This window comes from Pristiophorus japonicus, chromosome 15, assembly GCF_044704955.1.
Source record: "Pristiophorus japonicus isolate sPriJap1 chromosome 15, sPriJap1.hap1, whole genome shotgun sequence".
NCBI lineage: Eukaryota > Metazoa > Chordata > Chondrichthyes > Pristiophoridae > Pristiophorus > Pristiophorus japonicus.
Genome location: NC_091991.1, coordinates 42,951,959 through 42,978,022, shown reverse-complemented (window position 1 = coordinate 42,978,022; position 26,064 = coordinate 42,951,959). Strand labels below are relative to the sequence as shown.

Here is a 26,064-nt window from a genome sequence, read left to right as displayed (position 1 = left end):
GTTCTCAGCGAGAACTCTTTGGGTGCATGCGCACATCGTATGAAACCAGCGAGGCTGCAATTTTCGGCCCAATACTGCAGACGGGCTGTGCTGCGGGTATGGCTGTGGAATGCACTGAAGCCAAGAAATATGAGACCGCTCGGAAAGGCTGTTTGCACCACTTGACCCTATGGAGTATTGTTCCAGTATAGTTTAAGACCAGGTTCATACAGCAGTCTTTAAAAAAAAATGTTTCAAGAAAGCAAACTCAATTCACCCCTGTACATGCAACATTAAAATATTACTGCTCGGGAGTCGAGCTCTACGATATGATTGCAGCAATAATTATTTCAAATAATTAAAAAAAAAATTTACAGATGCTGTAGGTAGAATTTATTTTACAAATTGCTTTACCAATCACATTCATCTTTGTACGTTGTCCAATGTTTCTGACTGTCGTGAACTGAATTGTTGTGATCGGCTCCTGATTGGAGAAAGGGTGGCACCATGAAGGCATATTCTAGCCATGTGCCGAGTACTGGATCTGAACACCCACCAATCGGGGGATGACCTCTGATAGATCCTATAGACCCTGAAAGATATAGCCTAAAAGTTTTTTAAAGCCACTCTCCCTCATTTTCTCCAGATTGTTCCCTAAGGCCTGAAGACCAGTGGTTAAGATAGCTGAATTGTATGTTCGACTCATTTGGAACCCTCTGTGTCAGGGGTATGGCAGCAGATTGCGATACCACCACCCACTGCATCTCCTGCTGCACATGTCAAATCCTTCTCTGAAATTGGCACAGAGGATGGCATTGGACTGTATTGTTACCCTTGCCATCTGCCTCATTTCCTCTGAGATGGTGGTTCTTTCAGAGCAGTATCCCAGAGATCTAAGTCCCCAGGCTCAGAAGCCAGGAAGATATGTCTGCAGTGACACCATACAGGTCCCACTTTCACCTCTGACTCCTCCATTAGTGTGAGGGTAATGAATGAAGGAGAGCCACACATGCTTCTCTAACGCTTCCTTAGAGTTTAAGTTAGCTTACCTTGGCTACGGTGGAGGTCATTGAATATTTTGCTGAACTATAGAGGAGTCCTGATGTTCAAGGACGTGGCATTTGCTGCCATAACCAAAATCCATACCACGCTCTTGGCTGGTTTCCGGCCCCCAACCCCAAACAGTCTTTCTTGTTTCATATCTCCATTTGGAAGACATGCAGGTCCAGCTTCTGGAAGTTCAATGCTTGTTTCTTTGATATGGCTATTGCTATGAAGGTTTCATGCTTTTTACAGTGCTTCATTGTCCTTTCTAAGTAGAAGCAGGTTTTGTATCCTGCTGCAGCACCAGGTCTCTGCTTCTCCACCAGCCAATTTATAGCAGAATCAACACCACAACCTCACAGTGTGACATTTCCTTTCCTACATGAGCCATGTTCTTTCATGGACAGTTTAGTGCTCCAGATTGTCTACTTGGTACTTGTCTAAAACAACATAAACTGGACTTGCTTGTTGAGTAAAATTAACCTAAGGGCCAAAGGAGTAGTGGCCGGATTTTTGGCTTGTGGGTTTTTTCGGTGAAAATGATAGCGATATATATGGAGTATTGTTCCAGTATAGTTTCAGACCATATTGCAATCTTTTTAAAAAAACAAACATTTTTTTTAATGATTCAAGTCAGCAAACTGCACTACTGTTTTTAGGCCGAACTTTCGGGTTTTACGTCCTAAGGGGGGCATTGCACGATGATTTGCGGTGCAAAAACGCGAGTTTCACCAGATTTGGGCCGGGAGCGCTGCGAGAGAGGTCTTGGGAGGAGGGGGAAAAAATGGCAAAAAACATTCACAAAACCCTTAGCTGGTAAATCGCTGAAAAAGAATAAAAAAAACAAAAAAAAACTTTAACTTACCTTTTTTGCAGGTTTTCATACTTAATGCTGCTGGCAGGGCTGCACCGACAGGTTTGACCAGTTGGTATTCTAGGCGCAATGTACGGGTCGGGAGAGTGCCGAAAGTACGACGGTAACGCAATCTGCATCATTGCACGTCGGCGCACCTCTACCCGGCAGTACTTGAAAGCGCTGCTGCAAACAGGTACCCGAGGATCCCGCCCAGGCTTTGCGACCAGGTTTTCGCCGTGGAGGGTCAAATCGTGGTGAAAATCTTTCTCGAATTAGTCTAGTTGCTGTACTTGTAAACCAAATGATAATAGTTGGTTAAATGTGAAAATATTAGTAAGTAGTTGTTTCGTTGAACTGTTGGACTACTGCTATTTGTCTATGAAAATATAAAACCATTTCACTAATTCAATGTAGTTTATAGCCTTGCTTTTTGACGCTAGTTACTAATGTTATTCTATTGCTGTTCATGATAAAACTCTAACGTACTATTACCTATTATATATGTAGATACCTTGTTAATGACTCCACGAGGCAGGGGTATGGAACTCAAAGTGTGTAGACTGTAATCCTTTATTTGCAGCTCCTCGAGTGAGGACACCAAGCTGTGAGCTCCCTTTTATACTGGGTTACCCTTAGGTCTCCAGCAGTAGCACCCTCTGGTGTACAGGTAAGGTGTGTACAGTGTAAAGGTACATTCAGTGTTGCATACATCATATAACAATACAAGCATGCATACATAACATTACCTACTGTAAATTAGCAAGCAGTGATGAAGATTGTTTTTCTGTGTGATTAGCTTTCAACCATTTGAACTTGGAATTTCAGAGTGAGGGTGTAATAAGTGCATAACCAACTAACAAAAATCATTAAACTCTAGCCAGACATTCAATGACTTAAGGAATTACAAACATTTTTCCAGTGCTTAGCCCTAAGCATTCACAAATGTAATTGTTGTTGCAGTTGAACAGCTTTCCATACCTTGCAAGAGTACCTTCGATATTGGGGTTAAATACCATTTCATGTTCTATCTACAAGAAGATCAAGATTATCATTATGTTCGAGTTTTTTTTACCAAAGTATTTTTATATTTTGGACTTCTGATTATTAATCTTAATCAGTGGAACAATTACTATGTAGCAATAGTTAACATCCTGATTAGGTACAGTTTCAAATCAAAATGGCACAATGGAGATACCTAGGAGTGAGTTTTAAAAAGCTGAAATGCATTTGATTGGATTTTGTTAATAAACTTCATTCTAACCTAGAGTCATTCACTTGACTTGCCTCCCAGGTTCAGTCTACTCCACTTAATTGTCTGCTTGTTAAGTGTATAATGATATGTAAATTTATGCATTATAATTTTGCAGTCACTATCCTCATTCTCCGGATGGTAAATACAAATCTGTTAATTTCTACGGGTTATGCTCGTAGTACCATACACTTGAGCAATCCTGAACTTTGTTGTAAACACATTTCAAAGAAAATTAGATAACTGTGAGGTACTTATACATTTTTTTCCAGTTTGTTTTCTGTTTATTTTGAGTTGGAGAAAACAGAAATTATTTCCCATTCTCCAAATGCAAAAGAATAAGTTACTATCCAAACCTGGGATGGGGAAGAAAATGAATTTCTAAGCTACTGTTTACCTGGTGGTTTCAACAAGTTGCATTTATATAGTATATTTAACATACTTAAACATCCCAGGGCACTTTGCTGAGGAGAAGCGAGTGCTAATCAATAGCAGGAGAAACAGTTGGGGGTGATGACCAAAGGTTTGGTTGAAAAGAGAGGTTTTGAAGTTGGAGAGAAAGACAGAGGGTTTAAGGGGAATTCGAGAGTCAGGCCAAAACAGCTGAAGGATCTGCAACTGTAATGGAGTGGAGGGAAGGGGAATAAAGAAAAAGCCAGAATAAAAACAGAAAATGCTGGAAATCTCAGCAGGTCAGGCAGCATCTGTGAAGAGGAAGCAGAGTTAACGTTTTGAGTTACCCTGAACTGCTGAGATTTCCAGCATTTTCTGTTTTTATTCCAGATTCCAGCATCCGCAGTATTTTGCTTTTGTAAAGAAAAAGCCAGAGTTGGAAGAACAGAGTGTACAAGTTGGAACAGAAGACTGAAGGAGATTGCAGAGGGTTAACATAAGATGAAACTAGTAGGATTTGTAAACAAGGGAAGGACTTTTAAATTAATATGTTGGGCTATGGGGAGGCAGTGGTGGTTGGTGAGGACGGGGATAATGGATGTGCAGGATAATGTGTGAATAGTGAAATTTTGGGAGAGTTGGAATTTTGATTTTTAGAGGCTGGTGGTGAGGTCTTTGGAGATTTTGAATATGGAGAAAATAAAAACATTAATGGAAATGGTGGAAAGTGGCTTAAAGAAGGAAAGGAAGAACTTGCATTTATATAGCACCTTTCATGACTTCAGGATGTCCCAAAGCGCCTTACTTTTTTGTAATATGCGCAGCAAGCTCTCACAAACAACAATTAAATAAATAACCTGATCATCTGTTCTGGTGTTGGCTGAGGTATAAATGTTGGCCATGACCGAGGGAGAGCCTCCCTGCACTTCTTCGAATAATGCCATGGGTTTTGTTACACCCAACTGAGAGGGTAGTCGCTGACTTATCAGTGTGTCATCTGAAGGATGGCACGTCCAACATAGCACTCCTGCAGTACTGCACTGAAGTGCCAGCCTAGTTTGTGTTCAATCATCTGGAGTGGGGCTTGAATCCACAACCTTCTGACTTGGAGGCCAGAGTGCTACCACTGAGCTAAGACGAACAACTAGTGGGTAAATTTAATGTGTAATGCAATGTTGAGCAGTACATGCCAGGAAATCCCAGGTTCAATCCATGGTTGATGTTGAGTTAAGTAATCTCAATTAGCCGAAGGGTCTTTGGGCTAAGCAATGGAAATATCTGCCAAGATTCAGAGTACATATTGTTATATGCTGACCTCTGTTGGAAGGTGTGTTCGAGTGGATGTAAGGTGAGGACATGATCAATTCTAGTGTGTTGCCCACTTGCAAATATACCTGCTGATATTTTACAGCTTTTACAACAGTCTAATGTTGTTTGGGTATGGGTGGGTGGGAGGAAGTGGCAGCCTGCTTAATAGGAACATTTTAGGTTGGAATCATAGGTTTACTTTTGATGTATAAGTGAATTAGAAATTCATTTTCCTGGAAAACACCTTTTTGGGTAGCCTGCATGCAATACTACAGAGAACAATCTCCAAGCAATCATCAGCATGGCTTATAAGATGTATTGCCTTGTCCATTCTTTTGAATAAAGCAGCATTATTTTTTGTTAGTATGGCATCATTCGCACCTGAAAAGAGCTATAAAAAGATGGCAGCTCAGATATTTTTCAGATGTCTGTGTGGAAGACATTGTTCAGAAAGGCAGCTTGCTGTATTTTACTGGAGTTACCCTGATATTCACAGGAGTGACTTCTATGGGAAAATTAATGTTCACACCAAGAAACTACTGACTATGAATATGCAGAAACTTCTCTTACAGACTATAATATATTAGCCATAATTTTAATACTGTATCTGAATCCAGTGGAATTTTCAAGACATTAGATAACATTCTATTAAGACCTGGAAATGTCTTCATGTGAATTAAGTACGTTTAGTCTTTAAGTGGTTGTTGCATCATGTGTTCTTGAAATGAAAATCTGGCTTTCAGTTCCAACTTACTGCCCCAGCTAAAATAAAATTAATACAGTAATTGTATTCTCATTTTATACAACAACTGTATTATTAGAATGCTGAATGGTACTGCATACTTATCCCACTTATAAGCAGGATGTACACAATTCCCTTGTGACTGAAGCACTCCTGAATTATTGGTTTCCTTATTCTGGTAAATTGAGCATTTAATAGATTTTTAGTTCTGTACACAATGCTAGGAAGTAAATTGAAGGTGGTAACCAAATCTCAGGAGTTAACCATAAACTCAGGCTTTTAGTTGGGTTGCATTTAATTTATTTGAACATTTTAATTAAATGTTACCATGTTCTAATTCACTTCCCAAGCATCTGTTACTGCAGTAATGTGTATTGATTTAAAACTGATTTCAGTTAGAATTACGAGGAATCTGATAAATTAGAGCTAAAGATGTATCATAACTAAAAACATAACTTTTTGAAAAAGAGAAATTGCTATTTTTTTTAAACAAAAAAGTTAGTACAGCACAATATAATTTTGTTACTTGTTTTGAATTTAGATTTGATTTTAGTTTTCATCATGTCATTTAATTTGATAAACTTAAGATTATTATTGTATTTCACCTTTATCCCTTCTCGTTGGCTGTTAATCTAACTTGTTGAGTTTTTGAATTTATAAAATCACTGGGATCGGTATCCTGACCATAATATTTGTCAAGGACGCCAGACGAATCCTTAGGCCTAGAAATGTGGGTGGTTTGTGAGCGGGGGGAGGGGGGGCACTATTGAGGCATAAACTACTTTTTGTCTGGGCGTGACAAATTCTGTGGGAGTTTAGCGGTGGCGGTAACCCATAGCACCCTGCTCTGCTGCACCAGTCGTCATCACCGAACACAGCGCCCTTTTATTATCCCGGACCCTAAATTGGGTATCGCCCCCTGAAGCTGCGTGTGGCGATGCCAGTGACAGCTTCAGAGGGCATGTACAGGGCGGCCGGCTGCTCGCAGGGACGCAAGTTAAAGGGGAGGTATGGGCATTTGACTTTTAAAAAAAAAAACGATTTTGGCGTTTTAATTGGTCAGTCCGGAACTCTGCTTGGCACGGCATCCCCACTCCCCGTGGTCCATGGAGGTCCGTTTCATCACTGCAGAGTTTGTAGCTTGAGCCCTTTAATGAAGGGAAGTGCCCCTCCTATGTGGTAGCGCTATGTGGCCCAGTGCGTAGTGTTGCGCCCTGCTTCCAACCCGTCTGTCCCATTACTGCCCCAGAAAGGAAGTGGAGCGCGTTATTTTGCGCTACACTTTATTTCGGGGGCAGTAACCCGAATTTAGCTAGTGGGATGGGACTTCCACGCCTGGTGCAAAATGTCCTGCCTCCTGGATGTTACCGACCCCAAACCGGGTGCAAGGGATCTGGAATTTACCATCTAGCTTGTGCCTTGAAATGAATGATGACTATGTTTGTCTTGCCGAACTGTCTTACATCAACAGTTTGGATTATATTAGCATTTACACTGCCAACCTCTCATCAGGATCTGAAGAACAGTGTACAAGCTACTGAGTGAATTAATTGACCATTTCCAATTATGATTCAAAGAAGTCAGACAACAAAGTCATGAACTAATAATTGTTAACCTTAGAATCATAGTTAGCGACACTTAAACTTAACAAAATAAATAAGAGATTGCAAAGGCAATTCACTTATGTCACAGTAATTCAGTATTGGCAACTTGTTAAATTTAGTTAGATCAATGTCTGAAATAGTCATATCTAGAGAGTCACCTGTAATGGCTTCTTTCCCACTCCTGCGTTGTTACCGCTAGAAACCAGCTGGCTGATCAAGCCTGCCCACACTATGCTGGCCAGATCATCATGACTAAACACTTGTTCCCTACCCATCCCAGTAGTCGTGTAACCTCCTGAGAGGCAAAAACTTGGGGACAATAAAGGAAAAAATATGCTGAAACATTCCTCTCCGACCTCCTTGGGCGATCAAAAGCAGTCCAGGAGATCATATGAACCAAGGTTAATCTGTAGACACTTGCAATGTCTGTCCCATTCAAAAACTGGTCCAACTCTGTCTTGAAGGCATACTGAATATCAGCACCCACCACACCAACCAGCAATATATTCCAGAGGCTTTCCACTCTCTGGGAAAAGAAGAACCGTGTAACATCCAGTCTTTTCCTACTCTTACATAATTTAAACTTGCATGCCCTGGTCCTCCCCAATCTGTTAAACTGAAATAATCTATCAGAAGGGATATAGATTCCTATACTTATCATGTATGTTGACGATAGTCAACTCTACCTCTCCACCGCATCTCTTGCTCTTAAACTGCCTCTGTGTTGTCAAATTGGTTGTCTGGCGTGAAGAAGCCATGTCTTTGGCTGTCACAACAAACTCTGTTCCCTAACCGTCGATTCTAGCTCTCTCCCTGACCACTGTCTCGGATAGAACCAAATGGTTCGCAACCTCTGAGTCCTATTCGACATGGAGCTGAGCTTCCAACCCCATATTCATTCCATCACAAAGATCGCCTACTTTCACATCTGCAATATTGCCTGTCTCCACCCATACCTCACCCCCTCTGCTGCTGAAACTTGGGGACAATAAAGGAAAAAATGTGCTGAAACATTCCTCTCCATGCTTTTCTTTTCTCCAGACTTGGCTATTCTAATGCTCTCCTGGCCGGCCTTCCATCTTCCACTCCCCTGCCACCTGTAAACTTGAGCTCATCTAAAACTCTGCTGTCCATATCCTAACTCGCACCAAGTCCTGTTCACCCATCACCCCTATGCTCGGTGACCTACATTGGCTTCTGGACAACTAATGTTTCAATTTTTTTTTAAATTCTCATTCTTGTGTTCAAATCCCTCCATGGCTTCCCCCCCTCCCTATCTCTGTAAACTCCACCAAGAATGCTACTTTCCTCAAATTCTGGCTCCTTGTGCATCTCCCACTTCTTTCGCCCCACTATTGGCAGCTGTGCCATCAGTCATCTAGGCCCTCAGCTCTGGAATACCCTTTCCATACCTCTTTGCCTCTCCACCTCTCTCTCCTCTTGTAAGACACTCCTTAAAACCTACCTCTTTGACCAGGCGCTTAGTCACCTGTCCTAATGTCTACTTCTTTGGCTAGATGTCAGTTTTTGTCTGATTACTTTCCTGTTAAGTACCTTGGATGTTTCACTATAGTAAAGGCACTATATGCAGCTACTGGGCACACACACCACTACACTTATATCTTGACCATCTGTCTGCTTCATGCAGTTGGAAAATCTGCAGCTGCCGGCACTGTTTTTGGCGCAGGGCTGTAGCTCCGCCCCCAGCAGCTCCTGCTGCGCCGCGCCGAGCTGGAAACAGGCCTACAGATATCGGAGAATCGTGAGGTAAGTATTCGGCGCAATTTCTGTTCTACAAATTAGGCGGGCCTCTCCGATATGCGGCGTTCTAGCGGGGCTCCGAAACTTGAGCCCATCCTTTCTAAAGTAAGCTGCCCAAACCTGGACTTGTTCCTATGAGGCAATCGCAACCTACCAGTCAGTGCTTTTCACAATGATGTGACTGAGATTCGGAATTTAATGGTGTGGACGATTGTAAATGAGAATCCACATCCCACCATTCTGCCTCTGCACACTAGGCCCTCAAGTCTACCAGTTCTTGGCACACTGATCTTGTGGGCAGCCTTCTCGTCAGTAATCATTCAGAGATTGCTTGTGTAAACAGGAGGGTTTGCTGCTGAATCAGTCGACACATCGCACGTGACTTGATCGCATTGTTGCATCTAATGTACTGACATTAGTAAGTGTTTAAGCATATATTAAAATGATAATTTGTCTTTGTAGGTGACTTACTCCATGGAAACTATAAATTGTCCAAATCAGCTGTATCTAACTACACAGATTTGAGCACTGAGCCTGGATTACTGCACAGAAGTACACACTGACAAAATAGAAATTTATAGAAATGCGATTTGGTGATGCAGAGCATTGTTTCACAAATACATTCCTCCTCTTGGGAATTGTGTCTCACATATAAAAAATATTAATATCTGAAAACCTCACATCTTAAATGAAATAATCTTTGACAATTACTTGAGAGGGAATGTCTTGAGATGTTCAATTTCAATTGCATTACATTACATCATTAAAACTAAGTGGAAGACTTGTTTGGCATTTTGAAACTTTAAAAAAATTGAAGATTGTGATGGATCAAACAATTGAAAAGATTGCATTTTACATTATACATAAATATTGAGTACATTGCAGCCATACCAAATCTCAAAAGCTTGTAATACCCAAGTGCTAAAATATCCCACTGATGATTTTTAGAACTTTATGATAAATTTCATTTAGTGATTTCATCATTTTACAGTATGCATATTATACAATGGTGCTTTGTGTATAATAGTGCATTATGAAAGTTTTTATGAATTTGAAATCACGGTCGTAAACTATTCATGGCTTTCAACCTGAATGGAAGATGTCCTGTAATGCTCAGATACAGTTTCTGTTTATTGGTGTAATTTTTAGACAGACACTACAGTAAGGAAAGTTATATATCTAGAATATATTATATAATGAAGTTATAAATAACATTTAATTTTTAATTGTAATTAGGGAGAACGAAACAAGTAGAGCATTGGGACTTTAGCAGGTGGGACGGGGATGGTGGGGGAGCGGGGGCGGGCTTTGTGGGACTGACACTGGCTTCAGCCAATCTAGCATAATCTCAGGTGCAGCACACCTTTTTATGACTTAATTAAAAAATAGTAAAATCATAAGATCCATTCTGCTTGTAACAAAAACAGTCTTCATTGATTGTACCACATCATCATCCCAAGAGTACAACTTTTGTGTATTGTAAAATATAAGTTGCTCTATTTGAATGAACCTTTTTTATAGTTTACAGTATATATTTCATATACATGCCATTTTATTATATTCTGTAAACAGTACTTCTTGATAGTATTCTCTTAAAATAAAGGGGGATAATTATAACTTTTGATCAATCTTTGGCAAACTTATTTTAATAACATTGATTGCAGATTTCCAGCTAATGATACTTATGAGGAACAGTGATATTGGTACGTTGACTACTTCAACTAAAATGTAGCTATTTGACAGTTCTTAAATATCATACTGTGAAAGTAGTTTTTAGAGCAATTTTTTAAAAGTGTCATTCCATGTTATAAATAATTTTGTTCAGTGTTCCAGATATGGAATTTGTATTTTATTATAAAATTGGTATCATGTCTTATAATTATTATTACTGTATCTATTTTATTACTTGTGGTATAGTTTAGTTTTACTTTATGATACAACTTACAAATCCTATTTGAGAAAAACAGATTTGTGACTTTAACATCATATGACAAGCACATTATTCTGTGGAAAGAGCATCCAGCTTGAGGCTTGGGGCATATGGTGCTACCTTCTGCTAGCATAGCTCCAGAACAAGTCACAACACTCATCTAGGGTCATGTGCAGGCTCAGGTTTGTTCCTGAAGTCTGATTTGTGTGTGTGTGTGTATATATATCTAACTCTCTCAATCTCTTTCACTCAAAAGACAAATTTAGGCAATTACAATAGCAGATAACTGCTTTTCAACAGATTTGAGTTAATTATAGTCTACAACTGGTAAATTCCTGTAAAACCTTCTTCACCATAGTATCTGCATAAAATATACTATTCATAAAAAGGATCTGCTATATTGGTTAGGAGTCAGTGAAGTATATTTTTCTTTTCTGGTTTTTGATCTAATCTGTCACTTTTCAGCAAACAGTGGCACAGATGGTAGAGTTTTGAGAGCTCATCAGAGCCCAGACACCTCAGGGACAGCTGTTGCTGATAGACTTCTCCTACATGAGTTAGGTCAAGAGGAGTCAAACCTGTTACAACACCTGTTTTTCACATATGCAAATCTGTTGTTTTGTCATTTCATTAAACAAGGGAAGGCGGCAGTCTCTTGTGGTTGCAAATGAGCCTGGAACACAGCCCATTTGGAAAGAAATCTAGCAAAAAAAGACAACTGTGATTTTAGTACTACGGTTATGAGATGTTGCTTCTGTTGTGGGGATTGTTTCCGCAAGATTGCCTGCAATGTTTTATGAGTGAGTGGGGGCATTTCGTGGGGGTTGCTGCGGGAGGCAGAGTTTGTATTGGAGGCAAGAAAAAAGGAAGGTGTTTGCTGTCATTGACTGTAGGGTAATTCTGACATGCCTAGAAGCTAATGGTTGCCATGTGGGGCTGCCACACACTGTATACCTCGGTTTCATCATCTGCTGAGCCTGCAGCATGATTTCCAGGCACTCAAGCCTGCAACATGTCTACTTAGGTTTGGAGCTGATTGATCCACATTACATGCTCAAGGGATGTTACACAGTAAGACATGAGTGATTAAAACATTTTAAAAGAATTGTATAGGTATATTTAAAGCATTTGATACATTGAACTAGATCAATTTTTTAAACTGTCTATTTTGGTAATTCGCCTTGGATATTTTGGAGAACATGTTTAACCTTAAAAAAATATATATATTGACAAACAAAATCTCTGTTGTTAAATATATTGAAGCTGATGTTTTGTCACAAATTTGGAGCAAATGAATTAACAATATATGAAAATATTTAAGAAATTATTTTTAAAAAATATTAAAAGTGTGGGTGTTTGCCCAGTAGCATAAAAAAACTCAATTGCTCAGTTCTCCGTTTAACTTCACAAGGTCACTTCAAATAAGGGAGGTGGCACAGTGGGATTGTTTTCTTAGGAGGTGTTATCTTATAAAGCCGTAGATTGCTCCTGGAAGAACCAAAATGGAAAATAAAGAAACAAATTTTGCAAGCTGTCATCATAAATTAAGTTATGCACCATGAAATTGCTGCTAATTTTTTTGTTCACTAGTGATGGTAAGACCAGAAATACTGTGTTTATAAAGAGGAAAATAATTTCAGCCAAGCTGTTGATTGTGATAATGATTACGATCTATAGGTTGCTAACAGGCTTGCCTTGTTTGATCAAGTGTCCACTTAGCTGTGACCAGCAGCTAAAGTCCCTTGGAGGCCTTTTGAAGTAACTTGTTGAACCCTTTTCTGACCTTCTGACCTTGTCAAACGACTTGCTGTGCTTTGACAGCTTGGATTGTCTGAAGGGAAGCTTTTTTCTTTTGTCTGAAGGGGGCACATTAACTCTTGATGCACTGAGGAGTCGCCCCCTCCACCCCTCTATTTTACTCCTTTCTGGTTGGCACATGGACCCTGCTAAGTTCTGCAATGTGTTAATCTCATCAGGACTTATAGGCATTTCCTTTCCTAGGCAATTCTGATTTGTAGACATTTCTTTTCATAGCAGTATTAAATACCAAACACTCCTCGATAGGGAAGTTCATTAGAGATATATCTTTGATGGCAGTGCTTTCAGTGCTTTGGTTTCAAATACCTTGATGCGAAGCTTAAGAAGCCATTGTACTGTAAGCCCTCCTTGATGTGCCTTATTTAGATCTGCATAGTAAATCGAGGAAGGTAAATAACAAGGCAGCAGATGGAAGCAAAGAGATAAGGAAGAATTGTATTTGTATTTTGTTATGATGTTGACAGCTGCTAAAATTCACTAATCTAGTTCAACTGATATGCATTTCAATGAAATCTAATTTAGCCTCAACTTGAAGGTATTGAGGATAAAGTTCTTTTATTACTCTTATTATGTTCTTTGCTAATTTATCTAGTTCAGATTTAACCTCGCTTGCTTAAAGCAGTATGCTTGTTGCAAGGGTCTTAAAATGGTCTGAAACAGTTATGTCTAGACTATGAATTGAGGATAATTGCATATCCTGTAGTGAATAGGGTAAGTTTAAAGAATATCTTTGTTCAACAGAATTGCAAAATTGATACAGATAAGGCACTTTCCCCCTTTTTAAAAAGTAGTTGCCTATTTCCCACCACATCATCTCTGTGCAAAAGGACTATTATTTAAGAGATAACAAAATTATTGGATAAAATAATCAGACCTGGTAGCATTGTATTTCCTTTTATCCACAAGACCTCTTGGTTTGGTATTCTGTTGAATCTTTTTTGTGAATAGAAAGCCAATGAGCGGTTCTTTTCAGTGTTCTTATTCAAAGAGACAGTGTTCAGACAGCCTTATGGCTTGCCAGCTGCCATCACTTGACATCCTTTAAAAATGAGATGGTTCTGTATCAAGGTTGATAAAACATATTGTTATGGTACTCTTCTTTGATAGAGTTTTGGATGAATGCCGTTTTCATTTTAATTTAACACAATTTTTAAATAACCCAGCTTTTGCAGGAGTTTCATGCTTTCTCAATAATAAATACTATTTTTCTTGCATTTATTTAAGTTTAAAATTCTTTAAGTTACCGGATTTGGGTTTGGATACAGCAATAATTGTCTGTTACGCCAATCTTTTTAAAAAAAAATGTAACATCTAGTGGATACTTTTTTTTTTACTTTAAGAAAACACACGGAAATTCAAGTTATGTGCAGATCAAATAAATCTCCCATGGGAATGTGTAATATAGTTGAAATTATCATGTAATGGAGTAGAGCTATGTATTAGAGATATTTTAATATTTGAAAGTATAGTATACAGTGCAATATTGAGCAGTACAGTAATACAGCATTTGACCACCAATTGTATAATCAAAAATATGCTATTATGTTTTTGAATGAAAGAAAGAAAGACATTGCAACAGTGACTACACTCCAAGGGGTCAAGTTTCGGCCGCCCGCTAGAACGGCGCACATCGGAGAGGCCCGCCTAATTTATAGAACAAAAATTGCGCCGAATACTTACCTTGCGATTCTTACATAGCTGTAGGCTCAATTCCACCTCGGCGCGGCGCAGCAGGAGCTGCTGGGGGCGGAGCTACGGCCCTGCGCCGAAAACAGTGCTGGCAGCTGCGCGCGTCCTGTCTCCAGGGCGATGACCCTATCCCCGGCCGAGTGGCCTGCGCATTTTACCTCGGCGGCGGGGCCTGTCCAAAGAGGCGGCGGCGGCAGCCCGGCATTGGCTGCGTGCGGGCCCCGCTCAAAGTCCTCGGCGGGGCCCGGCTTCCTCGTCGTTAGCGGGGCACGCCCGCCCTGCATCTCGCTGGGGCGGGCCCCGCCCGAAGAGTCGGCAGCAGCCCGGCAGCTGCGTGCGGGGCTTCTTCGTCGTCTTCTCTCTTTCTCCCCCCACCACCCCCCCCCCAACCTTCTTCTCTTCCCCCCACCCCCTCTTCTCCCTGGTGCTGCAGTAGGTAAGTAGAAATAATTTTTTATTTATTGAGTGATTTTTAATGTTTTTATTTAATTTATTTGGATTGATTTATTGATTTATTTATCATTTATTTATCATTTATCATTTATTATTGATGATGGCTCTTTATTTGTAAAAGTGAAGTGTTTAATGTTTGTAAACGCCCCTTTCCCCCCCCCCCCCGCCCCTGTTCCCTACGCCTGATTTGTAACCTACGCCTGATTTTCTAAGTGTAGGCAAGGTTTTTCTGAGCGTACAAAAATCTACACTTACTCCAAACTTACTTAGAATGGAGTAAGTTTTCACTGCCTAAACTTGCAAAACAGGCTGAAGTGGCCAGACACGCCCCCTTTTGAAAAAAAAATCTGTTCTAAAATGAAACGGTTCTAACTCACTTGAGCTGGAGCAAATTAAAGGCCGTGAATTGCAATTTCTAAGATACTCCATTCTAAACTAGTTGCTCAAAAAATAGGAGCAGCTCAGGCCGAAACTTGACCCCAAAAGTGGCTGTAAAACGCTTTGAGATGTTTGGTGGTCATGAAAGGTGCTATGTAAATAGAAGTCTTTCTATGTTTTTGAGGCGATAAATCCACAATTATTACTGTTAAAACCCAAATCCAACGGTTTAAACTGTTTAAAGTTCAATAAATGCAACAAAAATAGGATTTATAATTGAGAAAATGCAAAACTCCTGCAAAAGTTGGGTTGTAGTAAATGACTACATAATATTGGACTACATTTATATTTTTAAAGATGCGTGGAAAAAAAGGTATTACATTTATTTAATGTTTTACCTTTTTTTAGTCACTGTGCAGTACATACCTGTTATGATTAAGGATTAACACCTGAAGTGGGACCTTATATGTTCTGTCCACAAATTTTGACTAGTGTCCAGCATTTTCTGTTTTTGTAACATACCAATATCTGGTTGGCAAGGCCAGCGGGTGAGCTGGTCCTTATGCTTCAGGTGGTACATTTTTGAGGTGGCAACCTAAAGTTATGAGAGTGGTTAGAGTGTGTTATATCCACCTGAAGAACTGGCCAAGAATATACATCCTGTCGCTCTGCATTAGTGGTGCAGAGAAGAAAAATTCTTCCTCATTTGTTCAACATATGCAGGCAGGAACTGCTGTCCCCCTAGTTAGGTTCAAAAATACTCAAAGTACAACCCACTGCATCTGGACATCTGGAGATTATTGACACTCATTGATATGGAACGTTATGTGGGTCAAAGGAGTAGAGCTCAAGTATTTACAGCTCACAGTTTTTAGTGATTAAAACTTGGTGCTGCTGCATTATGAGATGAACCCTTGTTGAGTTCATCAGGAAGTTTACATCAGAATGCCCACTCAGTCCTCTGACTAAAAAAGATATCTACTAAGTCAGTCAGCAAGATACTCCCATAGTATTTTGGTATAGTGATTTTCTACAAAAGGAAGAACATACATTATTATTGCAGTCTTATCCTGGGTAATGATTATTCACTTTAAGAAAAGGCAAGGGATCTATATTACAATGGAATAATGTGTGGTCCCCAAAATGCAAAGGCCTTTAAATCCTGTTATAGATCAGAGAACTCTAAAAGGTTCTCAAAACAACCACTGCAGCTGGATTTCTTAGCACAATGATCGCTCAGATCATTTTACACAACTAGTTGATAAACTGGGTCCCATTTCATGGAAGGTTTACAGTTACAACAATAGCTGTATTCTCTATCATGTACTAGAGGTTGGACCTCTCTGGTCCGGCACCCTCAGGACCTGACCGGTGCCGTAAGAGAAATTTTTCCGAACCACAGGAGGTCACGCCAAGCCGAGGCTTACCAGTACCTGATGACAGCGCCTGGGCTCCTGAATGCCTCTACCACACTGTGGCTCAGGCTGAGTAACTCTGGCCTCGCTCTCTCTCCGTGCTGGTTTGGTGCTCTTTTTCTTTTTAAACCCTCCTCTTCCCTCGGGGCCCAATTCAGCGCCTCAGTCAACCACCTGCCCTTCTCTTTCCTTGCGCAGCCCGCTTACCTCGCTGAACACAGAGAGCCAGGAAGCGCGGGAAACCGGGACGCCACCCACGCCGGGACTGATGCCGAACCACTGATGTTTCTGGATTAGAGTGTTCCGGACTGGAGAGATACAACCTGTACTAGCTTGTCACTGACTGGATACAGATCTGGTTATCCAAGAGGCCAAGTAGATAGGGGAATTAGATTAAAGTCAAAGCTTCAGTTGAAGAGCTAGATCTGGCACAGACAAGATGGGCTGATTGACTGCCTTCTGTGCTATAATTTCTGTGAAAGGCTAACACCCAAAATTGGTTGGCTCTAAAAATGCTCCGCTTTTGCTAAGGGAAGCTTGGTGTCAGCTGTGGCTCAGTGGGTAGCACACACCTCTGAGTCAAAAGGTTGTGGGTTCAAGTCCCATTCCAGGAACTTGAGCACAAGAATCTAGGCTGACACTCCAGTGCAGTGCCGAGGGAGTGCTGCACTGTCGGAGTTGCTGTCTTTCGGATGAGACGTTAAACCGAGACCTCCTCTGTCCTCAGGTGGATGTAAAATATCGCATGGCACTATTTCAAAGAAGAACAGGAGAGTTATCCCTGGTGTTTGGCCAAATATTTATCTCTCAATCAACATCATAAAAACAAATGATCTCGTCCTTATCACTTTGCTGTTTGTGGAAGTTTGCCGTGCGTAAGTTGGCTGCCAAGCTTCCCATATTATAACAGTGACTACAGTCCAAAAGTACTTAATTGGCTGTAAAGCGCTTTGAGATGTCCGGTGGTCATGAAAGGCACTATGTAAATGCAAGTCTTTTTTTTTACTTTCTTAGTCCCAATTAGAGATCTTAATTCAATTCAGCAATGAAAAGTAGCTTACAAATTCCTTTTTCTTTTGCAAAACTACACTGGAAGTCTGGCAGTGATGGAAGACTAGTCGATGTTTTGTTAAAGAGAAAGTAATACCGAATCTTGCCTGGTAAGTACATCATGTCAGTGGAACTGAAGGTGAATGATCTGTTCCAAGGTCATGATCACAGTTTTCTGTTCTCTGTTGTAGATATGAAATTTATTTTCCATTCATAGGGAGAATAAGATGACAGCTTTCAATGGTGTACCATCTCTGGCAGAGGAAAGGCTATTTGCCTTTCAGTGGCAGTACAGAGCATAGTACTTAAACTTCTCTTTTTTTTCTGCTGAAGACTATTATATTCAGTTTCTAATTGTCATGTGGATTGAAATTTGGTTTAATTTCAAACAAGTTCTTCTTTACTGTTCCATTTTGCTACCATCTGCAATTGTGATTTTGAGTGGTCAATCTGCCCCGGCCCTTTACCAATAATGCTGTAAAACCAGTCAAGAGGAGATGTGCAGTTCTGAATTTTCCCACCCTTCTGTCTTGTACCTTCCTACAATGTAGTAGGTCAAAGTGAGAACTCAACAGATGAATGAGTTTAGACATATTGTTCAGTGACACTACTCATTCAGGTTTAAAATAACCTTGTTGCCAACTTGAGATCGAATGATTGCCAGTAATCGCTTTCCTTGACTTAAATGTCTGGAAGTATTGTACTATGAACTGAGTAGGGGAAAAATCAACTCTCTGCTATCTGTTTTGCACCTAAAATGTAACTCGGTGAGCAGTTTACCCACTTTAAATAAGCTCCGAGATCTCTGCGCTTCACCATTTCTGGCCTCTTGCGCATCTCTGATTTTAATCGATCTGCCATTGGTGGCCGTGCCTTCAGCTACCTCAGCTCTAAGCTCTGGAATTCCCTCCCTCAATTTTTCTGCCTCTCCACCTCCTTTTTAAAATATTCCTTAAAACCTAGCTCTGACCAAGTTTTTGGTTACCTCTTCTAATATCTCCTTGTATGGCTCGGTGTCAAATGTTGTTTGGTAACACTACTGCGAAGCACTTTAGGATGTTTTCAGGATGTTATATGAACATAAGATAAGGACCAGGAATACAAAAGCAAAATATAGCAGATGCTGGAATTTGGAATAAAAACAGAAAATGCTGGAAATCTCAGGTCAGGCAGCATCTGTGGAGAGGAAACAGAGTTAACGTTTTGGGTCGATGACCCTTCGTCAGATAAGGAGCAGGAGTAGGCCATTTGGCCCCTCGAGCCTGCTCCACCATTCAATAACATCATGGCTGATCTGATCCTGGCCTGAACTCCACTTCCCCGCCTGCACCCCATAACCCTTGATTTCCTTTATCGTTCAAAAATCTATCTATCTCGACCTTAAATATATTCAATGACTCAACCTCCACAGCTCTCAGGGGTAGAGAATTCCAAAGATTCATACCCTCAGAGAAGAAATTCCTTCTCATTTCCTTTTTAAATGGGTGACCCCTTATTCTGAAACTATGCCCCCAGTTCTAGATGCCCCCCCACCCCCAGAGGGAAAATATCCTCTTTGCATCTACCGTGTCAAGCCCCGTCACAATCTTACACGTTTCAATAAGATCACCTCTCAGACTTCTAAACTCCAATGAGTATAGGCCCAACCTGCTCAACCTTTCTTCATATGACAACCCCTTCATCTCAGGAATCAACCTCGTGAACCTTCTTTGAACTGCCTCCAATGCAAGTATATCATTCCTTAAATAAGGTGACCAAACCTGTACGCAGTACTTTAGATGTGGTCTTACCACGCTCTGTACAGTTGTAGCAGGACTTCCCTACATTTATAAGCCATTCCCCTTGCAATAAAGGTCAACATTCCATTTGCCTTCCTGATTACTTTGTGTTTCGTGTATAAAGACCCCCAGATCCCTCTCTACTGCAGCATTTTGTAATCTCTCCCCATTTAATTAATAATTTACTTTTTTATTTTTCCTACCAAAGTGGAGAACCTCACATTTTCCCACATTATACTCCATCTGCCAAATATTTGCCCACTCACTTAGCCTATTTATATCCCTTTGTAGATTCTTTGCATCCTCCTCACAACTTGCTTTCCCACCTATCTTTGTATCGTCAGCAAATTTGGCTACATTATACTCGGTCCCTTCATCCAAGTCATTAATATAAATTGTAAATAGTTGAGGCCCCAGCACTGATCCCTGTGGCACCCCACTAGTTACAGTTTGCCAACCTGAAAATGACTCATTTATCCTGACTCCCTATTTTCTGTTAGTTCGCCAATCCCCTATCCATGCTAATATATTACCTCCAACCCCATGAGCCCTTATCTTGTGCAGTAAGCTTTTATGTGGCACCTTATCGAATGCTTTCTGGAAATCCAAACACACGACACCTACTGATTCCCCTTTATCCACCCAGCTCGTTACACCCTTAAAGAATTCTAGCAAATTTGTCAAACATGATTTCCCTTTCATAAAACCATGCTGACTCTGCCTGACTGCATTATGATTTTCAAAATGTCCTGCTACCACTTCTTTAATGATAGACTCCAGCAATTTCTCAATGACCGATATTAGGCTAACTGGTCTATAGTTTCCTGCTTTCTGTCTCGCTCCTTAAATAGGGGTGTTACATTTGCAAGTGTAAATGCAAGATGTTGTCTAGTAGCCCTGGTTTGTAGCTTTATCAGAAATCTCTGCAAATACTAAATTTGGTGCATTATGATTTGGTTCCTGGAAGTGCATTGCTATATTTGTGTCTCTGCCTCTCGCTGCTGCCAACAACCAGAGTCCACCAGTGAGCCAAACCCAATATTTCACCCCACAGTTCTGCCAAATCCGACGTTCTCCTTCCATGGTACCAGACCAAAGGATCCCCATGTTGTAAAATTCTAGCAGCCGCACCACAAAACTGACACATTCCATGACCCCCAACCCAATGTTACCAAAGCCCCAGTCCTACTAAAGTGCAGGAATGACCCAAGTGCAGTTAAACCCCAATCCCCTTAAGATTATTAGCTAACTACCCAATATCTTGCATAGTATCCTGTTGTGTATTCTCCGCTTCAAAACCATTGAGGGATTAAAAAATCAAATTCATAGGTAAAGATATATTAAATAATGGGTACTCATTTAAACTTTTCGCAGAATAAATCATGAAATGTCTTTTTTTTTTAAATGGGGGTCCCACAACGTATGTATGACCCTGATGCAATTTTGTCATTCAAATAGTGCCCAAGCTCTAAGTCCCAGCCACTTGCATCGAATAGAGTGCAGCTAAGCCAACGATCCTTAACGGATTTGCTGGAGGTCTCCCAGGCAAGGCCCAAAACACAGGTTTATGGTAGACCTTCCTGCACCTCCTCAAAAATCTACCAACTATTGCCTGACCTTCTGTCGCCTCCCCTTGCTGATCGTCCTGGCCCTTCGCTTTTCTCCATGTGTCTTTAGTGTAGGCAGCTCGCCAATTCTATTTAATTGAGGCCCAAACATGAGAATGATTTGGACTGCCTGAACGAATCATTAGGTGGGTGATGGGCTTACTCCACCCACTCAATGAATGGGGCTAGGTGCCAGGATTATGGGCTTAATTTTCTCGAGTGACTTGTGCTGTTTTTTTGGCCTAAATTTTAAAAATCCAAGTTTCCCCAAAGATTGTGCATCAGCATAACTCAGTTACGATATTTTTAGGTTAGTTTTTTTTTGCATCATAAGGGGCGTAACCTGATGTCTGTGCCAGTTTTTCACAATTATGCAAGTTTGGCCAAATTACAATTCTCCTAGGATGGCATATGTGACCATTCCCCAAAAAACTTCTGGGCACTTAAGAAAAACCAGTGCACATCAAAATTTGGCACAGAAAAATGCCATTGTTTTTACGTGAAGTTTTGGAGGATGTCAAGAACACACAAATATGCATCATCAAGCTTAAATTTTTCCAACTGAAAACGCAGAAAATGGAAGTTGAATGCAATTCTTTAAGTTTGGATTTCTTTTAAAGTGCCATGCCATCACTGAACGTCTCCAAATCCGACTCGAGAGTCAGAGCGCGGCCAGCAGAATCGGTCCCTTGCCCGGACATAGGGGCTCGGGGCTTGGCTTGAAAAGAAACCCGTGGTGTATGGAAGCCAAACTGAAGGGATGAGAACCTTTACACTATGCCACTATGCATCAAAATAAGCCTGGGGGGGGTGGGGGGGGGAAGGTGGGGTGGGGTGGATGGGTGGGTTGGGAGCCAAACTGAAGGCAGGAAAAGCTTTACACTATGTCACTCTGCAGCAAGCAGCATCAAATGAAGCCCGGGTGGAGCGTGGATGCCAAACTGAAGGGATGAGAACCCTGCCACTATGCAGCAAGCAGCATCTAATGAAGCCCTGGGTGGAGCGTGGGGCGGGGCAGGGAGGGGTGGGGTGTTTCCTGATCTAAGCAAGCCCATTGCGCATGCTGGGACCTGTGGTCTATACGAAGGCGTCGACCTTGACGGGGGAGAGAGACAACAAAGAAGTTGTCCTGCCTGGGGTTTTGAGCTTCTCGCAAAGGTACAATTTAATCATGGGGGCAATACTGACTGCCATACATCGTGCAAGCCTTCTGCATGATGGTACTGCAGAGGCGACAATTGACTCGACGTCATCGCATGAGGAATCTCAAAGCAAATAGGATGATGGGCAGGAGGCCTTACCCATGTCGGGTGTATCGAGACAGGCATTCAGACCTGCACCAGAGTGATGCAGACTGTGTGAGAAGGCTGCGTTTCCACAAAGAAGTTGCAACAAATCTGCGAGTTAGTAAAAGCAGACCTGCAACCTAGAAGAGTCAGGAGGATTGCTTTGTCAGTTGAAGTGAAGGTTACAGCTGCACTTTCATTCCATGCATCTGGATCGTTCCAAGCCACAACTGGGGAAGCAGGCGCCATTTCTCAACATACAACACATATCTGCATTCGGCAGGTGACTGCTGCACTATATGCCTAGAGGAATGACTACATAAAGTTCCCCATGATCACCAGGCAATGTGTAAAAGGGCTGTGGGCTTCTCCAGGATTGCTGGCTTCCCAAAGGTGCAGGGCATTGATTGTACCCACATTGCCTTTCGAGCACCTTTTGGAGGATTCTGAGATGTACAGGAACAGGAAAGGCTTCCACTCCATTAATGTGCAACTCTTTGGTGACGACATGCATCGCATCATGCCAGCTGATGCAAGATACCCAGGGAGCACCCATGATGAATTCATCCTACGCGAGAGCACTATATCTGCCTTGTTTCAGCAGCAGCCAGAAGGGCAGAGCTGGCTACTGGGAGACAAAGGATACGGCCTCTCCGCCTGGCTCATGACGCCCCTACGCGTAACCCGGGCGGAAGCTGACCGGGAATACATGTCGTATATTGCAATATGCAGTTTAATAAAGAGAGCCATTGGCATCTTGAAACAGCGTTTCCGATGCCTGGATCATTCCGGAGGCTACTTGCAATACTCCCCTGAAATTGCTGGTCAGTTCACTGTTGTTTGCTGCATGCTGCATAATTTAGCCATCATGAGGCAGCAGCAGCTGGTAGTAGAAGACCCACCTGACGTGAGAGTGGCTGATGATGAGAAGGAAGATGCAGATGATAAGAAAGCCATGCAACTATCTGAACCCGGCAGAGGAGGGTGGGCCACCATGCCCCTTTAACGATTGCTCGAGTTTTTTTTGGCGCAGACATTAAGCTCCACCCCCCAAAGCTGCAGGACAAGCTGTGCAGCGCCAATTTCAAAAAATAGAAGGGGGAAACTTCTTTTTTTAAAAGAGTAGTTGGGGCCAGAAGAAATGGACATAACTCTGGCAATACACCAAAAAATGGCATTGGGGAAAATTGGGCCCTATATAATCCGAACAGTTTTAAATTAATGGATATAATTGACTGATTTTCTTTTCTTTCAACAATTGAATTTTATGATCATGAAGTCATGGAATGTCTTTCTTGGGGAATAGAACCTTTTCGGAGCAAACATTCACAGGCCAGCTACAGCCTGGATTCAGTGCATGATGACGTACCAGGTATTCTCTACTTCAGCAATGTGCATTGACGGTTCTGAAGATGCATATTCTTGATCAGCATGATATTTCTGTATCCCACACAATCCATCCTTGTGGCATCTGTTGTTTTAATGTCAAATTATGGACAAGATTTGTACTGTGGACTATTGACCCACCAAGAATTAAGTTGGGACTGCCCAACTTCCAGTGAAACCCTTTAAAGCTGTCTGTTTATACTAGAACAGTTATTTTCCTACAGCTGCACTGACTACACCCATTACATAAATTGTTATAATAGGCAATATACCTCAAAAGCATGTGTGTGTGTGTGTGTGTGTGTGTGTGTATACTTCCAAAATTGTTTTTTAAGTAAAGGATATTTATATGTTGTTTTTGTGTAGCATGTCCTGCTTGCAGTACTGGGCAGCACTATAGAAGTTTTAATAAATGGCAACAGACTAACTGAGCAGCAATACAATGCATGTAAGTCAATGGGCCCAAGTTTCCACAAGAAAAAAAACGGGCGCCCCTTCGAAATGGGCGCCCGTTTTTCACGCCTAAAACGGCGCCTAAAAAAATCCTTGGTATTCTCCACCTACTTACTGGTCCTGTGGCACTCGGCGCAGCCAGCACGAGCTGTGGGGGGGGGCGGAGCCAGGTCCCGGCGCTGAAAACAGTGCCGGGATCTCTGCACATGCGCACTACAGTCGGCACGCAAGTGCAGTAGCTCCAGGCGCCGAACTGTGTGGGAGGGGCCCGAAGCACGCAGCCCCTAGCCCTGGCCCAATGGCCTCACTGGGGCTGCGTGAATGAGACTCCTCCCACGGCCAGCTCCTGCTCCCCCCCCCGGACCAAACCCGACACCCGCTCCCCGTCCGCCCCGACCCGAGACCCGCTCCCCCCCCCCCCCCGCCCCGACCCGAGGCCCGCTCCCCCTCCCCGCCCCGACCCGACCCGAGTACCGACACCCGCTCCCCCTCGCCCCGACCCGAGACCCGCTCCCCCCCCCCCGACCCGAGACCCGCTCCCGACCCGACTCGACCTGAGACCCGCTCCCCCCGCCCCCCCCCCGCCCCGATCCGACACCCGCTCCTGTTCCCCGACCCCTCCCCTCTCTCTCCCCTCTCTCTCTCCCCCCTCTCCCCCCACCCCTCTCTCTTTCCCCCCCCCCCTCTCTCTCTCTCTCCCCTCCCCTCTCCCCTCTCCCTCCCTCTCTCCCACTCCCTCCCTCTCTCTCTCTCTCTCTCTCTCTCTCTCTCTCTCTCTCTCTCTCTCTCCCCCCCCCCCCGCTCAGCGGCACGAACGGCTGCAGAATTCTCCCTGGCTGAAGCACTTTCACACAGGTAGGAAGATGGTTTATTTAATCTTTTCTTGGCTTATAAATGTTTATTCAGGTTGGATTTATTTGTATAATATTTGTAGAAGTATAAATAAGGATTTATTGTCGAATTTAATGAGTTCCCTTCCCCCCCACCTCGTTCTAGACACCTAATTTGTAACCTGCGCCTGATTTTTTTAATGTGTAGAACAGGTTTTTTCAGTTCTACAAAAATCTTCACTGGCTCCATTCTACTTTAGTTTGGAGTACATTTTCACTGTGGAAACTTTCAAATCAGGCGTCAGTGGCCGGACACGCCCCCTTTTGAAGAAAAAATTCTGTTCTAAACTAGAACTGTTCTACCTGACTAGAACTGCAGAAAAAAAAATGTGGAGAATTGCGATTTCTAAAATAGTCTGTTCTCCACCAGTTGCTCCTAAAAATCAGGCGCGAATCATGTGGAAACTTGGGCCCATTATGTGGCAGAAACACAGACTCCTGTAACAACTATCTTAATTGGGATAAGGTAAAATACTTGTATAATTGTGAACAAATGTCACAACTGTTGGAATTGTGGGAGTATCACTACTAAATTGAAACACAGCTCCCAAATAAATTAATTTAATCCACGTGGATTCCAACTGAAATTCGACCCCTCATGTTTTGGATCCACCCAGGATTACAGATATTTCTGAGATATTCAGCGTTCCTCCAACCACTGCTCTCACCGCATCCTGGGATCCACACTCAATGCTAAGCACCGCCGCATGCACACTCTCGACCTCTCTCTTCAGCAGCACCGACTCACTCTATTTCTAAGCTGTCCTGGTCCGCAGTTCCATTTTATCCTTCGCCTCATCAAGCACTTCAACCAAAAATGTTTTTCCTTCCTTCAGGTGTTAAGGATTGTAAACTTCAACAACTCTTGGATACCAATGCCGCTCCAGAACTACCTTCCCCCACACTTCCCTCTGATCCCATCCCTTCTTCCACTCTCACCCACTGCCGTGTTTTCACTATCTCCTCTGACCTTTGACCTTCCCTTCTCTGACCCC

The 26,064-nt window shown here is 42.1% G+C and overlaps 1 protein-coding gene across 10 annotated transcripts in view; it reads left to right on the top strand.

Moving 5' to 3' along the window:
• The window catches only part of foxp2 (forkhead box P2), a 906,820-nt gene that overhangs the window by 52,747 nt on the left and 828,009 nt on the right, over nt 1-26,064 (top strand). The window contains exon 1 of one of the 10 annotated variants that reach the window (XM_070900366.1): nt 10,601-10,639. The exons of the other annotated variants lie outside the window; for them this stretch is intronic. The gene's annotated coding sequence lies outside the window, so the exon portion shown is untranslated. Of the gene's footprint in view, nt 1-10,600; nt 10,640-26,064 lie in introns of those variants that run through there. 10 annotated transcript variants of the gene reach the window in all.